This window comes from Desmodus rotundus, chromosome 3, assembly GCF_022682495.2.
Source record: "Desmodus rotundus isolate HL8 chromosome 3, HLdesRot8A.1, whole genome shotgun sequence".
Lineage (NCBI taxonomy): Eukaryota > Metazoa > Chordata > Mammalia > Chiroptera > Phyllostomidae > Desmodus > Desmodus rotundus.
Genome location: NC_071389.1, coordinates 133190359 through 133200256, shown reverse-complemented (window position 1 = coordinate 133200256; position 9898 = coordinate 133190359).

Genomic DNA, 9898 nt, shown 5'->3' with positions numbered 1-9898 from the left:
GAGACAGGGAGGAAATGGGGAATCTCTGTAACTCACTCTCAATTTTGTTGTCAACCTAAAACTGCTCTGAAAAAAACGAAGTCTTAAAAAATTCACTGATCTGTACATGAGAGCACTTTACTGTGGGTATGTAACAACTCAATAAAGATTTAAATATCAATAAAAATGTCTGGCCCCATCTCAAATCTTTTGAGTCACAGTCTCTGGGAGAAGACCACATGAATCTTCATTTTTATTATTTTTTACTTTTTTTAACCTCACCAGAAGACATATTTGCATTTTTTTTTTTTAAGAGAGAGAGAGAGGAAAGGGGAGAGAGAAACATTGACTGGTTGCCTCCCATATGCTCCCGGACCAGGACTGTGCACACCCAGATGAGGGACAGCACCTGCAACCTAGGTATGTACCTTGACCCAGAATTAAACCCACAACCTTTCAATTATGGGACGATACTCTAGACAACTGAGCCATACCAGTCAGGCAAATCTTCATTTTTAATAAGCACCCTCAGATGATTCTAATGCACACTGACGTTTGAGAACCACTTATGTAAAAGAGCACATTTTCAATATCAAAGACCAAGAAAAATAATCTGAAATCAAGACCATCCCAGGGACTGAGATAAATGCCACATACCAGTATTCATATATTCTGAAACCTTGGAGGTTTGAGTCAAGAAACCAACATCTGTTTCCTGTGCTATCCGATAGGTCTCTACATGCAGCTCTAACATAAAAATTGAAACGAGCTCTTGGGAGGTGAGGACCCGCTGAAAGGCACGCAGCAGAGCTCGGCTCTTAACATTCACCTTGGTGACCAAAGCCTCAAGCCAAAGCACCCCTCTCTCCAATCTGATAATGTCAAAAGCTGGTCAAATTACTGGGAGGTTGGATTACAGTGCAGGGCGTTTGGGAAGAGTACTTGTCGAGAACATACCTCCTCCAAAATAAGCAGCAGTCTGTTTGGAAGAAGAAAAAGGATCTGCTAATGGAGCTTTTTGAAAGCTGAGATGAAAGGTTCCCTTTAGCGTAACTGCCTGCGGGGTGTCATGATTCCGAATGAAAAGCTCTGCTGGCTCGCAAACAGATGCTCTAATGTTCGAGTGAATGAATCGGGAGAATATTTAGAGACCATCCAAGATTGCTGTGAGGATTTGTTTCGAAAAGTCTCCTGTGCCTTAGTGTTACTTTCGGCTGCATCGTTTTCCTCCAATATCCACGGTGGTGCCAGTAGGAATGCAGGTAGGAAAAGGCGAGCACGCCTTGCAGACGGGAGGAGGACGTGCTGCGCCCACAGCACTGTAGGACAAACCACAGGACTCCAGTTACCCACCTCTTGTGTTTTCCTTTTACAGTTCTGGACTAACATAGCACTCTTTTTATACAGAGAGCCCCGGCTGAACAATGTTTTCTGGGCTGCAAATCGAACGGGAAAATGCAAATCTACGATCTCTCTGTGGACAACATGGCTAAGGTTACCGTGAAAAATGATCCCCCGCACAAGCTTCACGACTAATCGTCTCCATCTTTATCCCATTTCCCCACTCACAGTAATTATTCCCTTCAGTTTGTGCCCCACCCCCAACAGTACACCTGTTCCTGCCCAGCTATAACCCGAGTGTAGGTTTCCCTGGAGAAATGGCAAAATGACAAGGTATTTACCTGTTGGCAAAACTGCGCTTTCTTCTAAGACTGTTGTACGTACACAGATATTTCTCCTCACGTGAATCACAGCATTTTCCAGCTGAAAGAGACCTGAGAGCAATCTAGGGAATCTTCTCATTGATAGACACAAAAATGCAGGCCCGGAGAGGCAGACTTACCCCAGGTTACAGAAGCAGGTAGGGTCACACCTGAGCTTCAGTCATTGTCTTGTGACCAAACCAGGATTGTCTTAATTACAGCCTTCGTCAACATCTCCAAGTCCTCTTCTAAAAAAATAGGCTTTATTTTTTAGGGCAGTTTTAGATTTGCAGCAATATTGAGTGGAAAGTGCGAAGATTTGGCTTATATCCCCTATTCCCACACGTGCTTCTCCGTCCTTTTACATTTCTTAGTAATTCTGGGCCAGTTTATAGAATTTAAACAAAATTAATACTCCTACCCATTCATAACTTCTTGAATTTCTCTACCTGGACTTTCTTGGCATCCGTCACACACAGTCTCTCTTAACACATCTGTTGATTATTTTGAAAGAGTCCATGTCTTTTTTTTTTAATGTTTAGTATGAGTTTCCTCACAGGAGAGTACTGGATCACTTTGGCATTCTGATTAGCTTGTGGTTGCATTTCAACAGTCTCCCGCAAACTGAATGACAAAAGTGTCCACCGTACCCGGTAAGCTGAGCGCTTCCATCTTGCCGCATTGTTCCCGGCAATGAAAGCACATGTTCGGGATGAGTCACCCCGTTTCCTGCCAACAGTAATTGGCAGGCATACTGTGGCTTCCTCTAGTTGGTAGTGCTTAGTCTCAGCATTTAATTTTTACATCTTAAAACAGAGTTTATGATTTCAATCATATCCGCAATTATTATAAGCAACCATCGTGTTTAATCTGACGACAGAGGTACGTATGAAATACACAGAAGCAATGCGGGAACTTAGTGTAGCCCAGCAATGTGTCTTAGCCTTGTTTGTTTTTCAGTAAGCACCAACACTCTCCACGGTGCTTTCAGATTACCTGATTTAAGATGAGAAACCTTACACATTTTCCTGATGTTCTATCCTTCCAAAATGTCAGCAATGTCGGCAGTACACGTCACACCATACTTTCGTTTTGATGGATGGAAAAGACAAAACAGCAAGCCAAGTTCATGAGGCATCAATGGGAAAATAATGAATGAAATGCTCATTAAGGTCACCTAACCAGTGTACCAAAATCTACTGACAGATCTTGAAGTCTTTCACCATAGTTCCCTGAATTGTCACCATGACACTCCCTGCTCAACCAAGCTCTCCCTTCACTAATTTCCATGCCATTTTCTCTAAGTCTTTTCAGGTATCAAGCAGAGCGTTTTGTCTGACCCAGACTCTCAGGACCTTGTGCCAGCACCAGCCAACACTGCTCCTCACTCTTCCTTTCCAGTCCCAATGACAGAGCAAGAAAATGGATAGAAACCACAGAAAGAGCTAGAGGTTCTTGATTGGAAAGAGAAGCAGTATGATTTACCAGAAAGAGTAATGGATTTGGTGTCAGAAAGCCCAGGGTGAACTCTGACTCTCACCATATCTGTGACTCTCACTGAAGTTAATCTCAGGGAGCTTCGGTTTCCTCATTGTTTACATGGTGGTGGTACACTGGTTTACTGAGTCCAAAATCCACTGAATGTCCTCAGTAAACTGTGTGGTGCCACATGAACGTAAAACAGTATGATGCCGATCCTCTACACCTGGGGGCAGAGCGGCACTGTGAGGCTCTCTTAGGGCTTCAGTGACTCCCATACACAAAGCTGATGATCATGATCTAGACCAATGAACTTTTTCCTAGAAGTCTTCATTAAGGAGACCCAGTACCCAGGCTAAATGAAAGAAAATTATTTAAAAATTTATCTCTACTTTTTAACATATGTTTTATTTTAAGACAAACAGTTTAAATTTCCAATCAAATATAAGCGATACTTTGGAAAGATGTGACACATTTACCACATGGTTCCTCACACCCTCTAATGGTACCTGTCCCACGGTGTCTCTGACCTCTCTCTTCCTCCTATGTGTTCCCATGGAAAGTTACCACAATCGTCTACCTGCTGATTTGCCTCCTCCAAACAGGCACTGTAGTTAATTTCTTGTTTTATTCCTAGAGCCTAGCATAGTGCTTGGTATATCATAACCCCCCTATATATATTTGCTGAATGAATAAATCAACTTCTTCTTTACAAGGATACATTTGGGGGGGGGATTGGTTGATAATTACTATTGACTTCTATTGATAAAAATGAAAAAGGGGACACGAGAGCTTTAAAAGTTAAATGGCTAGACCCAAATTGTAAGTCCAATGCTAACTTTGAGCTCTTCTATCCAATGCCCAGCCGTCCTTCCCTGATGTTCAGTAGCCTGCCTCTCAGCACTGATGCTCATTTTACCACTGGTAGGCCTGTCTTTGCATATGAACACCATTTGTGGTTTATTCTGTCCATTTATTTTCTATAACCCTCAATTATAAGAACCCTTGCTCCAGTCTTCATTCAACATTCCATAATGTCTATTTCACACACAAATTTCCCTTTGAAGCCAATGAGCATTTTGAGCTACAAGACATCCTGAGGATGGGGGAGGAAGGCAGGGAGAGGGGAGAGACTCAGAATCACCATCTGTTGACAGTACTTTTGTGCAGAGCCAGTGTTGAAGGTTAATGACATGTCACGCATCCTCCAGCGTCTGGAAACAAAAATAGGCTGCCCTCCCAGAATTCGACAGAACAGCCGTTGCACCCTGGAAGGTAGCACATGCGGGCCAGAACTCCAGCAAGGTCCCGGAAGGCAATTCTTGCCAAAAGCTGGATAAAACTTAACACTGGTCCAGGAAAAACAACTTTTACCAAAATTCAAATGTGGGGTGATCATTTGTCCCTGAACTAGTTAAGGTCCTATAAAGCATAAACCTTCCACAATGACTCCGAATAATGGGTGGGGTGTTTTTTTTAAGAGCTCTTGAATTTCATCAGCAACTTTTTGATATATATAACTACTCGTTTCTTTACCCATTTTCAGAAAAATAAGGGTTGTAAGCCTGTAATAAAAACAGGTCCAAGGGTTTGCCAAGGGCCCACCGGTGGTTTTGGGGGCAGTTAAATCATTGTAGCTGATCCAAGGCAAATCTGGGTCTCAGCTTCACTGACAGCCTGCTGTTTAATGACTCACTTTGCTGTCTCATCAAGAATTCACCCAGCTGAAAGGTTGCAGATGCAATTGCGTGCTTTCCCCACATCTCATCTGCCTCTCTTTAATTTTCAAAGCCCTGCTGAGCAAACTTTGAAAATCTGAACCCTTTACCGCCTGGTGCTCTGGGCACGGGTTAAGAGGAGGGAGCTCTGCCTGTTTTCCTCTTAGCCTAAGAACAAACCGTCTGGTCCCAGCAAGGAGTCGAGGGGACTGAACACGGGTTGTATACGAGGGCAGAGCAGGGAAATTGGAAAGCTCCCAAGCTTCTCCAGGTCATGTCTTTATAGTGTGACATCATTATTTTGTTTGAAGTGAAGCTTCTGGACTAACTTCAAATATAAGTGTAGAATACAACCAAAAAGCTAAATGATCGTTTGATTGCTTGCCAGTTTGGAGTATCCAGCCCTCTCTTATACAAGTAAAAGTCTGGGGATGTGAGGTGCGGAAACAGTCATTCACACGGAATCAGGAGGTTTGGGTTCATTTATAGATAGGCTCTTCTTGTATGACTTCGTGTAAATCATTTAATCTTTCTAGGTCTCAAATTCCTCAATCCTAAAGTTAAACTTATTTTAACAAATGTGAATTTAGTCACCGAAGATGGGAATTTGTCTAGATCATCACTATCCAATAAAGCTCTGCAAAGAAGGAAATGTTCTCTTGAAATATTGGTGCCACGTAATATGCTAACCACCAGCCTGTTTGAGCAGCTCATGAATTGTGGCGCTGTGCCTGAAGAACTGGATTCATAACTTTATTTAGTTGTAATCACTTTAAATTTAAAGTGAATATGTGGCTAGTGGCTACTGTACTGGACAGTGCAAGTTCAATTATTACTAAGGTTTCTTATGAATAGTTCTGTTTTGATGATTTCTAAACCTAATGGCCCACAAGAATCTTTCTTGTAATTCTGCCTACCATGAAATTTACTTCACAAATTATTTGGTATAAATTAATAACTTTAATTTTATCAGTGGAATAATTAGTCACTCTAATAAAAATGGGATCTCTACGTGAGCAAGATAAAATATATGTGAAAGAATTTTATGAATTCTAAAATGCTACGCAAATATAAAGCATTACTAATAAAATCTCCATCACACACAACTGCATAGCTTTGCCAAGTGCTAGCTGACATATAAACTGAAAACCCTTCTAGCCCAGACCAACGGAAAACACCTTGTTGGGACCCCGTGGTCGTCCTGAAAATACACTGAGCCCCTTCTTCCACTGATGTTTAAACACATTTTAGTTTCCTTTTCTTTCTCACCACATCCATCAAAGGTTTCCAACGGGATGATGCCATGACCTATATAAGAAAATAATGTTTAAAAATAGTATAATGTCTTATAAAGTTGAACGAATGCATTTCTTTTGCTTCCAGGCTTTGCCTCACACCAGCAGAGCACATTAAACACTGACCAGGGCAAGTCCAAAGGGGTGACTCCCAGAGGCTCCCAATTTGGCTTGAATCTGCATTTGTCTCTTTCTACCTCTGCTTAATCCCTTTCAGCCCCTTGGCCTCCTCCCACTGACCTTCAGACTCTTCTAGATCTTCCTGTGCGGCAGAGTGACTGATGTTCCTCTCAAGTTCACAATCCTTCCCCTTTCTTCTCTGGCCTATTCCTGTCTCCTCCGTCTAGCACAGCATTTACTCAGTTCTGTACCCTCAGTGACTACCCCCTTCAAGAAGTCCCTGAGATTGTCTCCTGGGTATGACTCAGTGGGCCACTGAAGCTTGCAGAACCTTGAGACTGTGCCTCTAGCCCCTCCTCAGCTCTCCAGACAACAGGTCTAGACTGGAAGGAAAGGCCTTTCTTAGCAATTATTAAGGAACAAACATTTCCCATTTTATCTTATTTTTAAGTGATTCCAGAGTCTTCTATATAAGATATGTATGGTTCAGAGATTTTAAAAAGTTACAGCTATATCTTTAAAAAACTAGGTTTACTATATGTACAACTAGCATAAAATAAATGGCACGTAATTAGGATGCACAACTTGTTACATTTTGATATATGTTTGCACCACAAAACCATCAATACAACCAAGGAAATGCATATATCCAGTACCCAAGAAGTTTCCTACGTCCTGCTTTAATTCCTCGCTGTCACCTTCGCCTTCCACTCGGGCAAACACTGACTCGATTCCTGTCACTATACATTACTTTGCCTTTTCCAGAATTTTAAATAAATGGGATCACACAGTATTTGAATGTCTTTTTTATTGGAGAAGTGTTTATTTTACGGATATATCATACATTGGTTCAGTACACCATCCATTCACCTGTTGACATACATTTGGGTTGTTGCCAGTTTGGGCTATTACAGATAAAGCTTCTAGGAACATTTATTAACAAGTCTTTGTGTGGACATATGAGTTCATTTCTCCTGGGCAAATACCTAGGAATGGAATGGCCAGAGCATACAGTTTTTAAGAAACTTCCCAGATTCTGTGCACTCAGTCTTCTTAATTTTAGCCATCCTAACAGGTGAATGCTGCATATTTTCATCTTCTTGAAGTTGTCCCATAGTTCACTGATGCTCTGTTTATTTACTTTTTATTTCTTTTTGTCTTCATCTTCCATTTTGGGTACTTTTTACTATAATGTCTTTGAGTTCACTAATTTTTTCTTTTGAAATGTTTAATCTGCTATTAATCCCATACATTGTGTTTTCCATTTGAGACATTATATCTTCAGCTCTTTAAGTTCGATTTGGGCCTTTGTATCTTCCAGGTATCAAGATCTTTCCTCTAGCTCTTGGATCATGAAATACACGTATAATAACTGTTTTAATGCACTTGTCTGCTGATTCCGACATCTATGTCAGTTCTGGTTTGGTGTCCTCATTGTGGGTCATATCTTCTCACTTCTTTACATGCCTGGCAACTTCTTAACAAAAGGTCAGACATTTTGAATTTTACTTTGTGAATACTGAATATTTTTGCATTCTTATAAATATTTTTGAGTTGTGTTATAAAATACAATTACATTACTTAGAAACAGTTTGACCCTTTCGAATTCTATTTTTGAGATTCCTTAGGCAGGCCAAGAGCAGCCTGGAGTTTGGGGCCAATTATTCCCTGTTCCTGAGGCAGCATCTTTCTGAGCACAGTATCCAATGTCCTGTGAATTCTAAGTTTTTCAGTTGGGCTGGTGGGAACAGGAACTGTTGCTAACTCTGTGTGAGCTCCTGGGCCTTAGCCTTCTAATCTTTCTGGAAGTTATTTCCATGGCCAAAGGTAGTTTTCTCACACACATGCACTGATCAATTAAAAATGTGTTTAAAACTTGACGGGTCTCCTCAGTAGGTTTCTGAGCTTCTCTCCTCTGCAGCTTCTGCCCAAAACTCTTCTCTGCACGCTGGAACTGCCGTTGTCTCCCCAGCCCTCAGTTCCATTTCCTCAGCTCACAGGGCCCACCCGTCCCACCTGGGTTTCCTGCCCCTGCACAGGCACTTGGGAACTTATTTAAGGCAGTAAATGCTACAATAATAAAGCTTACCTTGTCTTATCCCCATCTATCAGGAGTCACCATTCTTCATTGCCTCATCTTCAACATCTTAATAACCTTTGTTCATAGATTTCTGCCTGGTACATTTTTATTTATCTTTTTGCTATTTCAGGGCAAAGGGTAAATTTGGTCCCTTTTCTCTATGTAGGTCAGAAGCAGAAGTCAATTATTTTTGTTTGTTTCTACCACACACCCTCAATCGAAAGAGAGCAAATAAAAATAACTGTACTTTTACAGGAAAAGTTCTGCCTTAGGTTTGATCCTAAGTCAGGCTACCCAGATGGTACGAAACATTTGTGGGAAAATTAGGGAAACTGAGTGGTCCTTCATAGGTGTGTAGGCCCAGAAGTGAAGAACTTTCTGGGTCAGAGTCACATGGAGAAAAGCATTAGGAGAAAAGCCACTTCTTTCCTCAGAAGAAAACTTAATTCTTCATTAAAAAACTTCGTATAAATCATAAAACTGATTTATATGTGCAGCAGGACCAATGTTGTAAGATGCACAGACAGACAGAATAATGACGCATGGATAGATGGTCCTCAAAATGCCGTTATTTTCACAGTATCATGTTCTTTGCATTGAACAGTGTCCTAGGACAGGAAGAACAGGCCAGGGACAAGTAGACTTTCAACAACGGTGACATGAGTCAGGCTGATGTTGTGATTTGGAACAGTGTTTCTGTAAGTGTGGCCTGAGGAACACCTACAGCATAAGGATGGGGCACTTTTAGAAATGTAAGTATCCAGGCCCCCCCCAGACGTATTAAATCAGAATCTCTGAGAAGGCAGACTGGCATCCTGCATTTTAACACATTTCCCTAATGTTCCTATTTCACATTAAAACTTAGGAACTCCAGATTTCAGGCATAGATTCTGGAGTCAGTCTCTCTGATTTCAAATTTCAACTCTATTAAATAGCTGTTTTACCATGGGCATGTTACTCTGCACCTATAAACGGGAAATGATGATAGTAATCATACCTGACTGGTAGGATTATAAAAGAATTAAATGACTTGATATAGGAAGTCCTCAGAATTCCACTGGGCACAACCTCAGTGCTAGCTATACTAATACAACTAATACAACCGAGTCAACCTTGTTCCAAATTACTACATCCTAAGTACAGGAACTAAAAAGGAACGAATATCAACAATAAATTATAAGGAGTAAAAACACAAGTGTGACCCACAGCGTGCCGCTTAGCTACTCATCTGGCATTCTTTCGTTATGTTTTGCTTTCACTGGCAAAATAGCACCCTTTGGTGAAGCTGTTTCTTGCTGCTCTAGAGAAGGTGGCAGCACCAAGTAATCCCCCCTCATCTGGACCAAAACCTCATTGCTCTTCTTAACATAAAGTTCTAGTGAATCCTGTGGAGCTGTCCTCCCCAGGTAAAAGCCATATCCTCTGAAGGAAAATTTCCCTTCATTCAGTGCTTGTCAGGACACCCCGGCTCACACGAAGATGTCCTGGTTGCTTTCCTGCCCTCCGGATCTTCTGTGACTCAGG